We start from the raw sequence: 11,761 nt of genomic DNA on the forward strand, positions 1-11,761 counted from the left end.
CATGTGGCCTGCCCGCGGTGCTTGCTTTCTTCCTCGAGACTCGGAAGCGCTATCCGCTCCCTCTCTCTCTCGCTCTCTCTCTCTCCCTCTCTCTCTGCCTCCTTGGCCTCTTGGCTGGGAGTAGGTACACGTGGCCTGCTTGCGGTGCTTGCTTTCCACCTTGAGACTCGGAAGCGCTATCCGCTCCCTCTCTCTCTCGCTCTCTCTCTCTCTGCCTCCTTGGCCTCTTGGCTGGGAGCAGGTACAGGTGGCCTGCCCGCGGTGCTTGCTTTTTTCCTTGAGACTCGGAAGCGCTATCCGCTCCCTCTCTCTCTCGCTCTCTCTCTCTCTGCCTCCTTGGCCTCTTGGCTGGGAGCAGGTACACGTGGCCTGCCCGCGGTGCTTCCTTTCCACCTTGAGACTCGGAAGCGCTATCCGCTCCCTCTCTCTCTCGCTCTCTCTCTCTCTGCCTCCTTGGCCTCTTGGCTGGGAGCAGGTACACGTGGCCTGCCCGCGGTGCTTCCTTTCCACCTTGAGACTCGGAAGCGCTATCCGCTCCCTCTCTCTCTCGCTCTCTCTCTCTCTGCCTCCTTGGCCTCTTGGCTGGGAGCAGGTACACGTGGCCTGCTCGCGGTGCTTGCTTTCCACCTTGAGACTCGGAAGCGCTATCCGCTCCCTCTCTCTCTCGCTCTCTCTCTCTCTGCCTCCTTGGCCTCTTGGCTGGGAGCAGGTACACGTGGCCTGCCCGCGGTGCTTGCTTTCTTCCTTGAGACCCGGAAGCACTTTCCGCTCTCCTCTCTCTCTCTCCTCCTGCGCCTGCACCTAGCTGGGCTTTGCCCACAAGGACAAAGGCCAGGGCTCCCTCGCTGCTCCCTTTGCTCTCTCTCTTTCCCTCCTTTTTTTTTTTTTCTCCCTCAGAGATGGCAGACAAGAGGACATTGATCCGGTTCCACTGGACAAAGAAGACGGAGCCGATGCCGACTGCAAAGGCCTTCTTTATGACCTTCCTGCGAGGGATCTTGCAGTTGGTGGCCGGAGATCTCTACTGCCTCCAGGACAACAAGGCAGAGAGATACATGGAGGCCTACATGGCTACAGACGCATCGTACGAAAAGGCAACGAGACTGATCAGGGAGAAAGGTAAGCACCCTGGTTTCTCTGATTACAGGCCGGAGCCGATGAGGAAGACGAATCAGAGGACCATCACGGTTTGCACATACAATCCCTACGTACCAGCGGAACGGGTAACAGCGTACCTAGGGAGGTATGTAACCGTGGAGTACCGTGAAAAGACGGGGAGTCTTTCATGATCTGGCCTCAAAGTCTTTCTCAGTTTGTTTCTTACAGGAGGTCCACCTGAAGGATGAAAGCGACAAGCTGACATTCACCAGGGAATGGACGAAGGGAGAATCATGCTGGAGCGTAGGAGGGGTCCACTCTTCCGGAGTGGGAATCCTCCTCGGAAACCCAGAGATGACGCTGGTTTCCTCCTTCTCGGTGGTGCAGGGCCGGATCCTGGTCGCAGACATTGACTTTAGGGGGCAGAAGTTGAGAGCGATTAACGTCTATGCTCTGACGGAACCCTCTATCCGGAAGGAAGTGTTTGCTGACCTGGTCTGCTGCTGCACCACCAACAGACAGATGGTGCTCGGCGGGGACTTCAACGTCGACCGGGAGAAGGGGAGCGACGCTAGCTCGGCAGAGCTGGAGTTGCTACTCAAGCAGTTCTCCCTGGTAGACGGCTTCAGACGGTGCCGCCCTAACGACGCCGGAACGACCTGGAAAAACTCCCGGGGAGTGTGCAGCTGCCTGGACTACATCTTCCTGCACACGACCTGCTCCCTGGAGTCGGCGACGGTGTCCCCAGCGTGGTATTCCGACCACGGTCGCTTGACGGTGGTGGCTAACACCAGCCTGCCGGCATTCGGTCGTGGGTACTGGAAGCTGAACTGGGAGATACTGGAGGAAGACGACTTCAGGGCACTGTTCCGGAAAGACTACGCGAGCTGGGTTGATCTGAGAGACGGCTTCAGCTCCGTGGTGGAATGGTGGGAGTCGGTGAAGGACAGGACCCGAACACTGGCGCAGACGTACTGCAGACGGAAGGCGGCCAGGGAGAGGAAGGAAGCTGCACGTCTCCAGAGGCAACTCGAGGAGGAGTACAGCTCGGCTAACGGGGGAGGAGCCTTCAATTCAGCCCGGGCACGGGACCTGAAGGAGAGGCTCCGCAAACTGCACACTGAGAAAGCCAAAGCTTTCCTGGTCAAGGCACAAAGGGAGCATTATGAAAATAATGAAACCTGTTCCTCCTATTTCTTCAACCAGGTCCGGGGAGCCCAGAAAAAGAGGGTGATCCACAGCCTGAGACGGGGAGATGGAGAGGAAGTGCTGGACGAGAGCGACAAAGTAGAAGCGGCCACCGCTTTCTACACGGAGCTCTTTTCAGAAAAGCAGACGGAGGTGGAGGCAGGCGATGCTTTTCTGGAGGGGCTGAAGGCACGAGTACCGGAGGAGGTGAGGGAGGACTTGGAGGGTCCGATAACGGCCGAGGAGCTGAAGGCGGCGTTCTTGTCCATGGAGAATGGCAAGGTGCCGGGGCCGGACGGACTCCCCAAGGATTTCTACACCTGCTTCTGGGACACCCTGGCGGCAGATCTGGTGGAAGTGGCGCAGGAGATCTTCCGCCGGGGGAAACTCGGAGACACCATGAGGGAGGGCGTCATCTCCCTGCTCTTCAAGGGAGGAGACGCCGCCGACCTCAAAACTGGAGGCCGATCACGATGCTCTGCGTGGACGTAAAGATCCTGTCCAAGCTCCTGACCGGCAGACTGAGAACCGCCCTCCCCCACATCATCCACAGCGACCAGACGTGTGGGGTGGAGGGGCGATCCGTCAGCTGGAACCTCCAGCTGACCAGAAACGCCATCGCCTGGGCCGAGGACCGGAACGTGCCCATGATGGTGGTCAGCCTGGACCAGGAGAAAGCCTTCGACAGAGTGAACCACAGCTATCTGTTCAGGGTGCTGGAACGCTTCGGTTTCGGAGAGAGTTTCAGCCGCTGGATTCAGGTTCTGTACTCTGACGTGGGCAGCAGAGTGAACGTGAACGGAAACCTGGGGGATTTCATTCCCCAGGAATCCGGAGTACGACAGGGCTGCCCCCTTTCACCCATTCTCTATGTTCTCTTCACAGAGCCCTTAGCAGAGGCGGTGAGACGGGACCCCGTCATCGACGGCCTGGAGATACCGGGAGGCGCGGGGGAAACCCTGAAGAGCTCTGCACGGAGCCCCTCAGAATACTGGGGGATTCCTTCCAGAGCCGGGACAATGAGACCAACAACTGGACCGAGAGGATCGCCAGGGTGAACGCCAAGCTGGGTCTGTGAAAAACGCGGTCGCTGTCCTACACAGGGAAAGTGATGGTGTTGAAAGCAGACGTCCTGCCGGCTTTTGTTTACCTGGCGGTGGTGTACTCGCTGCCGGCCAGCCTCAGACGAGCGCTGCAAGGGATGATCTTCGGCTTCGTCTGGGGCGGCAGGTACGAGTACATCACGAGAAACCGGATGTGTCAGCCGGTCGAGGAAGGGGGTCGAGATGTCCCCCATTTCCCCCTGAAACTCGACTGCATCTTTTACTGCAACCTCTGTCGGGCGCTGCGGGAGCCTATCGGCCACAAGTACCAGTACTTTGTCAGGCTGTGGCTCTCCATCCCGATGAGGCACTTGGTCCAGTGGTCAAACACTGGGCCCAAGGCAGAGAGGCAACCAAAGTGCTACACCCACACTGTCAAGTGGAGCAGGAGGTATGAGGCCACGAGACAGCCAGAGCTCTGCACCAACCACAGACCTCTGTACAAAGAGGTGAGGGGGCATCTGGTCGCCGACGAAAGGCTGCAAGTTCCCAGACAAGTCTGGGAAAGGACGCAGCCTAAAGAACTGGACAACGAACTGAAGGACCTCAACTGGATGGCCGTACACAAGAGACTGGCTACCAGAGAGGTCCTCTACAGACACTCGCTTACCAGGAACCCGCATTGCCCCCGGGACACGTGTTTCGTCGAGGAGACTCAGGAGCACGTGTTCTGGAGCTGCCCCTTCGCCAAGGCGGTGTGGGGCAGAATGGACAACACCATGCAACTCCTGGGGACGGGTGCGGTGCTCAGTTACCAGTACATTCTGCTGGGGCTGGCACCTACCGGACTGGACAGAGGGACGCAGTTCCTGATATGGCTACTGCTGTCCCTCACAAAAAAAGGCCTGTGGGACGTGAGGAACAATCTCATCCGGCACAACATGTGTTTTTTTCGGAATAAAGTATATTTTATAAGAAAAAAAATATGCAAGCTTACTGCCTCCTACGGGCTCTGTATTTGTTAGCGATACAAGACCCGCTGTGGAGACATGAAGTGAGGAGGGTGTGTACATTAAAAGGCTCATAGCGTCCCTGGAAGGGCTCAAACCACCACCCTTTTGATTAACAACTGAGCCACAAAGACGCATGTACAGCTTAACACTTCTCGGTCTCAGTGAAAGTGATACACTCCGTAAAATTTCCAGAGATTCATTTATTTTAAAAGGAAAATCACCAACAGCGGCCGAGATCTACTGGAGTTTTTTCATTCTATACTGCGATTTCTGAAGGGTATCCTGTGAAAATACGAGTTTTGACGAGAAGGGATGGACATATAAGGTCAAAAGGCTTGGGGAATTGAACTTTAAGGTGAAGACTGCGGGTTCAGTAGCAGCAGAACCTGATCAGTATCAGTTGACTCCGATATACTTTGAAATTGAACTTGGGGATTTAGAGTCAGACGTGCTACCGTTGCACCATGGGGTACTTAATTTAAAAAAATAGAAAAAACAATCAGTGTTCCTGGAGCTGTAATTGAGAACAACACCTACACAAGAGCTGCGCAGGAAGAATAAAATGTGGTCTGGGAAGAAAAAACTCTCTTCGGAAGAGCTGCGCTCTTCACAGATTTTTCTTTGTGAAGCTCATTTGTCTCCTTTGGGGAATTCAAAGGCACAGACAGCTGTGACTTCATGGCCCAATGGTAGCGTGTCTGACGCCAGATCAGGAGGCTGCGTGTTCAAATCATGTTGAGGTCAGCTGTTACTTTTTCAGGTTCTGCTGGTCCTGAACACAGAATTCACACCATGCAGTTGAGTTCTATCTGTACACCACATAGATAATCTAAACAAAATAGAGCAGTACAGGACGCAGTGTGGAGCTCACACAGGCTTACAGTCTCCAGCATTGGAGTGAAGGGGAAAAAAAGAACTTTGTTTTTTTTTTTTAAGAGAAAAGGCACAGTTCACATCTGCTTAACATCACGTCCAACTTTAGAGACAGCTACATCAGATAATGGAATTCCTAAAGTTTCAGATAACTTTTTTTAATACAGGTTCAAGCAAACCTGAAAGTTAATGAGTTTCCGGACACTTTTGTTTTATTAAAAAGTGTCTGAAGCCTGAAAATGTAATTTGAAAAAAAAAAACATTAGCAGGTGCTTTTTGTAACGATTTGCTATTTCATGCTGGAAAACAAAGGAAACAGACCCAACGTTTGCTTTCAGGTGCGGTTCATTACATAATATACGTCTATTACTGAGGAGCTTGAATACAATTTACACGAGCCAGGTAGAAGTCGAACCTACAATCTTATGCTCCGAAATCAGACGCGTTGTTGATTAAACCGCTGGCATTTCACATGACCTGAATTCCCCCATAGTGTGCTCAGCGCCGCTACTAGTAATGCACCGCTCCGTGTAAAATTGAGAAACGTGTGTTTTCTGATTTTTTATGAGTTTTAAAATATAATATCTTTAAATCAGACAAGGGGTTTATGTTTCGCATTGAAATTCCAATTGACTGAGAATTCAAAGAAAGACTGTTTTCTTCCACAACACCGTATAATTATCACATCCACCAGACTCTCCAACCTCTCCAGACCTTGCTGGTTGAGCAATTGCTCCGATAAATTAGGTCACGTATCATGTTAAATCATTTCTTCTCAACAGAACATTTCCTGGTGCACGTTTTCTCTATGAAAAAAAATACATTTTTCCCTTGCACGATTTCTCGTTTTTTATCAAAGCGTACAGAAATAAAAAAGAAGAAGAAATAGTGTCGCAAAAGAACTCTGTCGCCCTTGGGAGATGTCAAACGCATTGGACATGAAAATGCCAGATAAAAGCCAGTTCTCTTCGTTTCTCAGTGTCGGGGCTGCTATGTAAAAGAGGCAATTTGCTCTGAGCGTAGGTTCAGCGGTTACTGAACGCAGATGTCTCAGAGCGGTGTGTCCAAGCAGCTGTAAAAGGTGATGGTTGTCCTGTCACCGTAGCTTAGTTGGTTAAAACGCTTCTCTATCAAACAAAAGAACAGAGATTCAAATCCCAGCCGTGTCTTTCTTCCTATCTTGTAGTACAGAACGTATTTCGGGCAATCACAAAGGGCTTGATTTCGTTAAATGCATGTGTTCATTTCCTTTCTGGAAAACTTGTTTTTGATTAAATTCACACAGATTGCGAAAAATGAAATTCAATTCTTGGTTATCAGTGCAGAAGAAATATTACCGGCTGACAAAATAAACGGTAAGAGATTTTTTTTTTTAACCGAAAACTTGTGATTCGAGAGAAGGACCTGCCAGTCAGTGTCTGTGGTGCAATTGGTTAGCGCGTTCGGCTATTAACTGAAGAGTTTGTAGTTCAAGTCCACCCAGGGACGGGGTTCTTTTGCGATGTAAACGTTGTCTTCAGTCGATTGGATTTCTCAGCGAAACCATAACCATTTTAATATTTGCAGGAAATGCGAATGTTTAACACGTGTCAGGGTCACCGGGAAATGTCCAATAATGCCCAACATTGCAACTCCCCAGAAAACCATATTCACCCAAGAAAAAGTATCGTCGAATCTTCATTTATACTCCAGTTGAATCCTCTGCTGAAATATTTTAAAAATAAAATGCAGGTTTGTTTGAGAACTTGACAAGCATTGTTACGATAGCACTGTGCAGTTGGATTTTGATATTTTGACATATTTACCTTAATTTTAAACATAAATACTATACAGTCTATTGTAATTTTAAAATATGTTAGCTGAGGATGCAAAGGGGTGAAAGGGAAAGGTCAGAGGGTATAGTAAAAACAAGGTTAGGATTGGTGGAGGTGGTAGGGGTGTTGATGGTTTTTCTCTGTAGAGGATGACTGAGTTTTTTATCCTTCTCTGAAGTGAGAAATTGGAAGTGAAGTCATAATCACTGAAAAACATATTTTTCATTTAGAAAGAATTAAAAAAATATAAATCACTATGAATTACATTTAGCCTGTTCTGATCTAGGTTTTCTATTTACTTTAATATGCCATGTTCAGAATGTCACAACGCAGAAATGCAACAGTGAAGTTTTGTAATTACAAATGTTCGTGATGAGTGATTTTGTCTCTCTTACCTTAGTGTCAGAATACTAAGATGTTTTGGTAACAAGGAAGGAGGGAAAAAGTAATTCAGCAGAAGGGGTGCTATTTTGTTGACTATAAATCCTCGCATGCCATGTTTAGAGGGTCATATTAAAAAAATGGTACAGTAAATTTTCTTATACTTCATGATTTTCATAATTTGTTACATTGTGTCTCACACCTTTGTGTCACAATTCTGAGATTTTTGTTTTCTAGACAGGGGCCATCGCAACACAACAGAAAGAGCAATTAGCTTTTCCCTATGAATTCTCTCATGCCATATTCAGAGGATCATATTTTAAAAATGGTACAGCAACATTTCCTGAAGTTCAGGATTTTTTAGAGTCTGTTACATTGTGTCTCACACCTCAGTGGCAGAATTGTGAGACGATTTTATAATCAGGAGGGAGGATCATAGCAATAAGCAGAAAGTGTCATCACCCTTTGCTCATCCTCCGTTAACCATATATTCTCATATGCCATGTTCTAAATGTCCCATTGTAAACTGCTATAATAATATTTCTTGCAAAATGCAAGATTTTGAGACTTTGAGAATTCACGTTTTGCCTTTGTCTTATTTACTTGTTGTCTGACATGCCAGTTTGTGTTATTGTGAGTTTTGAAAATTGGTTTTCGATTTTCTGAAATGTGTTTCATACAAAAATGCAATTTGGATAATCATTACTTACATATTACCCTTTACTGAGGATATGTGCAGTAATCCACTCGGATTAGTATTTTTAAAAATTACTATAGAGAGCCATCTACATGCGAAAGGCGGCATAACATCACAGCAGCAGCATTTAAGTACGCTGGGCAAACGTCCCGAGATCGAATTCTTCCGCGACGGGGGTACCTTTAAAGCGGAGACGACGGCACCGAAAATTTTTGGCGCGCCCTCTCTTTAAAGCCCTGGCCAAATACGAAGACAGTACGTACAGTTATAATTCAAACGGAATTAAAAACTACACATCCCAGTTACCATGGTGGTGCTTGTGATCATTGCGTTTAACCAACGAAACAGGGCGAAAAATCAGTCACATGACTTTGGGGCAGAGTTTCGAAAGCTTAACCTATCAGCAACAAAGCGAAATTTACACGATAGGCTACCTCAAACTGTCAGTTACACGACTGTGTATGTCGCTTAAGCCACTCCTATTTGGCATTTTAGTTATGGAGGCGAGAAAACGCCCCCCCCTCTCTGGGTGTCTGATTTGCCGCCATGTTTAACCGTCCGTGTCCGAATCGCAGTAGCTACGCGTATGAAATAAAGTTCATCCCAGCTACAAAACATATATATTTTTGTGGTAAGAGGGCGCAAAACATCAGTATTTACTGCTATTAATTACTGTACGATTTATAGTTGAAATCTGAGCCTAGATATAAAGTTAAAATCTCGACAAAGCAATATAGGAAATACAGAGAAAAGAAATCCTTTCTGACATCTAAAATTTCGATCAAGGTCTCTAAAACGAACAAGAAAAAGAGGATTTTCGGAGGGCAATTACGCTGTGTTTATATAGGATAAGTGATCTATGAGCAATCTAATTTCTTGTTCGTTTAAAACAGTGAAATGTCAGCTGCAAAAGATCGCACCAGAAACAGCACTCTCTCTGCCTGTCATAGACGTTCGGGAAAGGCTGAATGAAGTCATGTTAAGAACAATAATTCGGTGATCAATAATAACAGTTGTAGGACAAGAAACAAAAGATAATGAAAACTTCTTTAGGCTAAAACTCAAGTTCATTCTACAAATTAAGGCAAATGAAAATTCAGGATGTTAAAGTGCTAGAGGTGTAAAAAATACAAAAATGCACATGAGTAAAAAGTTTTAGAAATGGAGCAGGTGTTGCTTTGAAATAAGCAAACAGAAAAAAAGCCATGACTAAAGTGCAGAAGAGGGATGCAGGAACACTTGCTTAGATATACAAAAAAAATCACAAAAAGGTGTATGTTACAAAAGAACATGCAAACATGTTCATCATGTACATCAATTTCCCTTCACGATCAATAAAGTCTTATCTATAAACATGAAACAGAGTGAGGAATCAGAAAATTAGCATAAACAGCAATTCTGTCAATAAGCCCTAAATGAATTAATAGCAACCATGGTTTCATGGAGGGCTTCTCAGATAGTTGGGCATTCAGGTAGATTGCCAGGTGAAAGGATTTGTAAACATACTTTGTTAAAGCAAGTCAGTTTTTTCTGCAACACATAAAAGACATTTTTCCAAGAAAGTTTAGCCTTTGTCACTAATGAAACCACTAAATAAAGACATAAATATAGAAATCTTAAGATTTTGTTATTCAATGTTGGTAGCAGGATGAACTGTGCTAAGTGTATATTTTGTCGCAGCTTTGCTGCAAGATGTTAACAGTGAAAAAAGGTATTTAGAAATGAGTTATTTCAAGAAGAAAATGTTCAGAATAATTGCAAATCTAGCAGGATAGAGAAAGCACAGAAAACAGGCAGTTAGATTGATCGGATTAGTATGAAAAGTTATTTACCAAAGGGAATGAGAAGAGTGACAAACTAGTATGCTTTAGATCTTTTTATCTGGACCAGGGAAAACTGATCATGTTTCTCTATAACAATAATAAAAAAACTTTATTTGATATATCAACATTAAAGGTGGCATCTCAAAGCAATACAGTAGATGTAAAAACAGATAAAAGGACCACAGATTACAAAGTAAATACATATAAGAAAGACAAGCAGTTAGAGGTGCTACCAAAATTAGAAAATGAAGCAGATACAGACACTAAGTCTTCTGAAAAGAAAGGTTCTGAGGTTAGATTTAAATGCACTCAGGGTACGTGACTGATATCACTGGGAATACAAATTGAGAGCTCTGGGGTGCAGCTAGAGAAGACCCTGTCACCCACAGAATGTAGATGTTCTTGAGGACAGCTAGAAGACCAGAGTCAGACGGACAAAGGTGGGGAGTAGACAGATAATAAGCCATATACTGTAGGTACTGAATGAGGATGAGGATTTTGAAGTTGACTCGAAACCTGATAGGTAACCAATGCAAGGACTTGAAAACAGGTGTAATGCATCCCTGATAGGATTCTCGCTGTCATATTCTGAACATATTGAAGATTGCTCAGTGTGGATTTAATTTCCCCAGTGAACAGGATGTGCATTTATTAATTCTAGAAAAAAAAGCCTTTCTTGATTTCTCTAGTTCTTAGTTTCACTAGTTCCCTTTAAAATAAACTATTATGCCACAATGCAGAGTATTATATGGACAGTATTTACACATGATATTGTGATTTAAAGAAATGAACACAAGCAGCTTTTCGAGATTTAAGTGTTGGCTGAGTTATTGCAGGATAAAAAACTAGAGATGTTGGTAAGAAGATAATTTTGGGATAGCTGAGGAATACACTGATAACAAGAACACTTCCTAATGGGGTTAGGCATACTTTTGATGAAGATGATGAAGTAAACAGACTGTATGTTTACATAGATACTGAAATGAGGATTGTATTTTAGATTTTGTGTAGTTGCTAGCATTGAACTGTGTGTTGGATGCACATGAATTGAAGGAATGGGCAAACATCGCTGATGCGGATCCACAGAGCCAGCATATTAAGATGTTTATAATTAGAGGCAATTTGTTTAAATAACTAGGTATGGATACTGATGTGCAAGAGAGGTGGAAAGGCTGTTTACTTAAGCCAGCACTATAAAATATTTTATTCTCAGTGAGATGCTGCCATTTCATAGTGGGTTTCTAACACTGAGTATAGTTCAATCCACACAGTGCCTTTACTTCCATCCATTTCTAATCTCTTTATCCAGTACAGAGGATTAGGAGCCTATCCCAGTAAGCAACGGACACAAGGCAGAATACACCCTGGACATAGCGCCAGTCCATCACAGGACAGACAGACACAAACACACACACACCAGGGCCAGTTTTCCCATAAACCAATTAACTTACCAGTATGTTTTGGAGTGCGAGAGGGAGTCATATCACACATATGGAGAAAAACCATGTAACCCAGAGAGAACATGCAAACCCCACACACACAGGATGGCAGGAATTGAATCTAGGACCCCAGTGCTCCAAGATAGCAATGCTAACCACTTTGCCACCATTATAAATGGATGGATATCTTAGTTATCTTTCTAGTTCACAGGTTTGCATGCATAATTTAATTTTGAAAGGCGCTGAGACATCAGGTACTACTGTTGTATTTATGAAAAAGAAACAAAACAAAAAGCATACTAACAACTGTGCCATCCTACTCTTTAGTTAATACAATTTATTATTTATAAACAGTTAACATTGTTAGCAAAATATTTTGAATTAAATTTAAT

Source organism: Lepisosteus oculatus, chromosome 14, assembly GCF_040954835.1.
Source record: "Lepisosteus oculatus isolate fLepOcu1 chromosome 14, fLepOcu1.hap2, whole genome shotgun sequence".
Taxonomy (NCBI): domain Eukaryota; kingdom Metazoa; phylum Chordata; class Actinopteri; order Semionotiformes; family Lepisosteidae; genus Lepisosteus; species Lepisosteus oculatus.